This window comes from Hyla sarda, chromosome 3 (assembly GCF_029499605.1).
Source record: "Hyla sarda isolate aHylSar1 chromosome 3, aHylSar1.hap1, whole genome shotgun sequence".
In the NCBI taxonomy this organism is placed as follows: domain Eukaryota; kingdom Metazoa; phylum Chordata; class Amphibia; order Anura; family Hylidae; genus Hyla; species Hyla sarda.
Genome location: NC_079191.1, coordinates 160,687,933 through 160,693,989, shown reverse-complemented (window position 1 = coordinate 160,693,989; position 6,057 = coordinate 160,687,933).

The following is a 6,057-nucleotide window of genomic DNA, read 5'->3' as shown; positions in this document are numbered from 1 at the left end:
GAATCGCATCCCAGGTCACTTACCCGTCCCGGTCCCCTGCTGTCATGTGCTGGCGCGCGCGGCTCCGCTCTCTAGGGCGCGCGCGCGCCAGCTCTCTGAGACTTAAAGGGCCAGTGCACCAATGATTGGTGCCTGGCCCAATTAGCTTAATTGGCTTCCACCTGCTCCCAGACTATATCTGATCTCCTCCCATGCACTCCCTTGCCGGATCTTGTTGCCTTGTGCCAGTGAAAGCGTTTAGTGTGTCCAAAGCCTGTGTACCTGAACTTCTGCTATCCATCCTGACTACGAACCTTGCCGCCTGCCCCCGACCTTCTGCTACGTCTGACCTTGCCTCTGCCTTGTCCTTCTGTCCCACGCCTTCTCAGCAGTCAGCGAGGTTGAGCCGTTGCTAGTGGATACGACCTGGTTGCTACTGCCGCAGCAAGACCATCCCGCTTTGCGGCGGGCTCTGGTGAAAACCAGTAGCCTCTTAGAACCGGTCCACTAGCACGGTCCACGCCAATCCCTCGCTGACACAGCGGATCCACAACCCGTAAGCCGAATCGTGACAGTAGATCCGGCCATGGATCCCGCTGAGGTGCCGCTGCCAAGTCTCGCTGACCTTACCACGGTGGTCGCTCAGCAATCGCAGCAAATTGCCCAACAAGGACAGCAGCTGTCGCAGTTGACCGCCACGTTACAGCAACTTCTGCCTCTGCTACAGCAACAACCATCTCCTCCGCCAGCTCCTGCACCTCCTCCGCAGCGAGTGGCCGCTCCTAGCCTCCGCTTGTCCCTGCCGGACAAATTTGATGGGGACTCCAGACTCTGCCGTGGATTTTTGTCTCAGTGTTCCCTGCATATGGAGATGTTGTCGGACTTTTTTCCTACAGAACGGTCTAAGGTGGCGTTCGTAGTAAGCCTTCTTTCAGGAAAGGCCTTGTCTTGGGCCACACCGCTCTGGGACCGCAATGATCCTGCCACAGCCTCAGTCCAGTCCTTCTTCGCTGAAGTCCGAAGTGTCTTTGAGGAACCTGCCCGAGCCTCTTCTGCTGAGACTGCCTTGCTGAACCTGGTCCAGGGTAATTCTTCCGTTGGCGAGTACGCCATACAATTCCGTACTCTTGCTTCTGAACTATCCTGGAATAACGAGGCTCTCTGCGCGACCTTTAAAAAAGGCCTATCCAGTCGCATCAAGGATGTGCTGGCCGCACGAGAGATTCCTGCCAACCTCCAAGAACTCATCCATTTGGCTACCCGCATTGACATGCGTTTTTCTGAGCGACACCAAGAGCTCCGCCAGGAAAAAGACTTAGATCTCTGGGCACCTCTCCCACAGCATCCTTTGCAGTCTACGCCTGGGCCTCCCGCCGAGGAGGCCATGCAAGTGGATCGGTCTCGCCTGACCCAGGAAGAGAGGAATCGCCGTAGAGAAGAAAATCTCTGTCTGTACTGTGCCAGTACCGAGCATTTCTTGGTGGATTGCCCTATCCGTCCTCCACGCCTGGGAAACGCACGCACGCACCCAGCTCACGTGGGTGTGGCGTCTCTTGGTTCTAAGTCTGCTTCTCCACGTCTCACGGTGCCCGTGCGGATTTCTCCTTCAGCCAACTCCTCCCTCTCAGCCGTGGCCTGCTTGGACTCTGGTGCCTCTGGAAATTTTATATTGGAGTCCTTTGTGAATAAGTTCAGCATCCCGGTGACCCGTCTCGTCAAGCCGCTCTACATTTCTGCGGTCAACGGAGCCAGATTGGACTGCACCGTGCGTTACCGCACAGAACCCCTCCTGATGTCTATTGGACCCCACCTCGAGAGGATTGAGCTCTTCGTTCTCCCTGGCTGTACCTCTGAGGTCCTCCTCGGTCTGCCATGGCTCCGGCTTCATTCCCCCACCCTTGATTGGACCACCGGGGAGATCAAGAACTGGGACTCTGCCTGCCATGGGAAGTGCCTCTCCCCCCCTCCCAGTCCCGTCAGGCAAGCCTCTGTGCCTCCTCATGGCCCTCGTCCTGGTGTCACACTGCCCCGTGCCAGGCTTCGCCCTCTGCCCTCCCTCCCCATTCCCACTCCTGCTGTGCTGCCTCCCGTTGAGGAAAACCTCCATTCTTTCCCGGTGTCCTCATCCCAGGGGAGGCAGTTACCGGACAAAGAAAGGGGGAGACCTAAGGGGGGGGTACTGTTACGCCTAGCGCTCCGGGTCCCCGCTCCTCCCCGGAGCGCTCACGGCGTCTCTCTCCCCGCAGCGCCCCGGTCAGTCCCGCTGACCGGGAGCGCTGCACTGTCATGGCCGTCGGGGATGCGATTCGCACAGCGGGACGCGCCCGCTCGCGAATCGCATCCCAGGTCACTTACCCGTCCCGGTCCCCTGCTGTCATGTGCTGGCGCGCGCGGCTCCGCTCTCTAGGGCGCGCGCGCGCCAGCTCTCTGAGACTTAAAGGGCCAGTGCACCAATGATTGGTGCCTGGCCCAATTAGCTTAATTGGCTTCCACCTGCTCCCAGACTATATCTGATCTCCTCCCATGCACTCCCTTGCCGGATCTTGTTGCCTTGTGCCAGTGAAAGCGTTTAGTGTGTCCAAAGCCTGTGTACCTGAACTTCTGCTATCCATCCTGACTACGAACCTTGCCGCCTGCCCCCGACCTTCTGCTACGTCTGACCTTGCCTCTGCCTTGTCCTTCTGTCCCACGCCTTCTCAGCAGTCAGCGAGGTTGAGCCGTTGCTAGTGGATACGACCTGGTTGCTACTGCCGCAGCAAGACCATCCCGCTTTGCGGCGGGCTCTGGTGAAAACCAGTAGCCTCTTAGAACCGGTCCACTAGCACGGTCCACGCCAATCCCTCGCTGACACAGCGGATCCACAACCCGTAAGCCGAATCGTGACAGTAGTTCTTTTCAGTCTGACCACATTGCTCTCTGCAGACACCTCGGTGCATGTCAGGAACTGTTCAGAGCAGGATAGGTTTGCTGTGGGGATTTGTCTGTGCTCTGGACAGTTCCTGACATGGACAGAGGTGTCATCAGAGAGCACTGTGGTCAAACTGGAAAGAACTACACAACTTCCTCTGTAGTATACAGCAGCTGATAAGTACTAGAAGACTTAAGATTTTTAAACAGAAGTAATTTACCAATCTGTTTAACTTTCTGGCACCAGTTGATTTGAAAATATTTTTTCCACCGGAGTATCACTTTAATTACACTTTTACATGCAAGTATTTTGGTCAGTATTTTTCTGAAGCATTTGTAAGCTAAAATTCAGAGTGGGTCCAAAGTACACAAGAGGTACAAATCTACCTTTTATAGTTTTTTTCTGTAAAGGTTCTTTGGCTTGGAAATACTAATGCAAAATATAGACCAAAATACTGACATGTTAACGTAGCCTCACACAAACAACCTACTTTTAATAAACTGCAACTGTCTCTGGTTCCAGGCTTCATCTATGGTCATCAAGGAAAACTTGCCCCAGCAATTTAATATTATATACCAGTCATTCAAATGTATTGTTAATATTGTAATACATAGGCCACATTGTGGCTCATAGACGGCATCCCGAGCTGGGCTTCCCCTTTCCCATGATGTCCATATGATGCTACAAAGCAGATAAAAAAGGGCCTTTCTTTATGGGACAATGCTTGTAAGGAGTTATTTGGGGAAATATAAGCAAAGTTGATTAAACTGACTATATGGGGAAAAACCTCAGGGACTAAGGTTATGGGTCCTAATATATATTATTTGCATTGTACCAGGGAACCAATGGTCATTGTTCAGTGCATGCAGTTGTAATTCTGTGAAAGCTGCTACTATAATCATTTATATCTTTCATTTTAGAATCTATTAAGTGATGGATTTAACAATATTCCATTAATGTTCTTTAACCAAAAAATAATCGCTCATTTTAATAGCAAAACTTGTCAAATTAAAATATGTCATCCTTGAACCATGGTAAGTAGAGCTGAGTGTGTAAAACTGATAAAGGTCATAGTAATTGATTTATCTGATATGTTCACCTTTTATATGTGTCCATACTAATAAGGATTTCATCTTTACGGACTCTACAGTGATTACTTTTAATAATAATGGATTGCTCAGACTGTGACACTAATAATTGTTAGAATTATCAGATTTGTCAGATTGTCATAAAGTTACATTATTTCTTGGTATTTGTACATGATGCACTACATGATCTCAGTAACTTATGCACAATAAAAAAATAACTGAAATCAGTCGCTTCCTATAACCATCAATAAGCTTCTTAAACCTCTCAGCCGGAATGTTGGACCACTCTTCCTTTGCAAACTGCTCCAGGTCTCTCTTATTGGAAGGCGCCTTTTCTCAACAGCAATTTTAAGATCTCTTCACAGGTGTTCAATGAGATTTAGATCTGGACTCATTGCTGGCCACTTCAGAACTCTCCAGTGCTTTGTTGCCATCCATTTCTTTGTGCTTTCTGACGTATGTTTGGGTCATTGTCCTGCTGAAAGACCCAAGATCTCGGACGCAAACCGAGCTTTCTAACACTGGGCTGTACAGTGCGACCCAAAATCCATTGGTAATCCTCAGATTTCATGATGCCTTGCACACATTCAAGGCACCCAGTGCCAGAGGCAGCAAGACAACCCCAAAACATGATTGAACCATATTTCACTGTAGGTACTGTGTTCTTTTCTTTGTAGGCCTCATTCCATTTTCGGTAAACAGTAGAATGATGTGCTTTACCAAAAAGCTCTATCTTAGTCTCATTTGTCCACAAGATGTTTTCCCAGAAGGATTTTGGCTTACTCAAGTTCATTTTGGCAAAATGTAGTCTTGCTTTTTTTATATCTCTGTGTCAGCAGTGGGGTCCTCCTGGGTCTCCTGCCATAGCGTTTCATTTCATTTAAATGTTGACGGATAGTTTGCGCTGACACTTATGCTCCCTGAGCCTGCAGGACAGCTTGAATATCTTTGGAACTTGTTTGGGGCTGCTTATCTACCTTCCGGACAATCCTGTGTTGACACTTTATCAATTTTTCTCTTCCGTACACGCCCAGGGAGATTAGCTACAGTGCCATAGGTTGCAAACTTCTTGATAATGTTGTGCACTGCGGACAAAGGCAAATCTAGATCTCTGGAGATGAACTTGTAACCTTGAGATTGTTGATATTTTTCCACAATATTGGTTCTCAAGTCCTCAGACAGTTCTCTTCTCCTCTTTCTGTTGTCCATGCTTAGTGTGGCACACACAGACACACATGTGAACTTCTCTCCTTTTTATCTGCTTTCAGGTGTGATTTTTATATTGCTCACACCTGTTACTTGCCCCAGGTGAGTTTAAAGGAGCATCACATGCTTGAAATAATCTGATTTTTCCACAATTTTGAAAGGGTGGCAATAATTTTGTTCAGCCCATTTTTGGAGTTTGGTGTGACATTATGTCCAATTTGCTATTTTTCCTCCCTTTTTTTGTTTAGTTCCAATACACACAAAGGGAATAAACATGTGTATAGCAAAACATGTGTAACTGCAATCCTTTTCTGTGAGAAATACTTAATTTTCTAGAAAAATTTCAGGGGTGCCAACATTTACGGCCATGACTGTACATCTTAGACTCTAGAGGCCTCAACATATAAAATGTTCAATTCAGTACGATTGGAAAAAGACTAGTATAGCTAGTTTGGAAGGGTTATCTTATTACTAAAAATAACATGGAAGAACAGGTTGAGTTTGCAAAGTTGCATCTGAACAAACCATAAGACTTCTATGACATTTTCCTTTAGACAGACAGGATCGAAATGCAGATTTCTGGCCATAATGAATGTTCTATGACTGGTGAAAACCAAAAACAGCATAATCAACACAAACACCTGATACCATCTGTCAAGCATGGTGGTGGATGGGTGAGGATTTGGTATTCTTGGGATTTTTTCTTCAAGGTATAGAAAAGCATAGTCTATTGCACTGCTCAAAACACCATAAAATGTATAGCATTCTCTACATCATTGCTTCTCAACCAGGGTGCCTTTAGATGTTGCAAAACTACAACTCCCAGCACGCTCGCACAGCCTTTGGCTGTCCAGGTATGCTGGGGGTTGTAGTTTT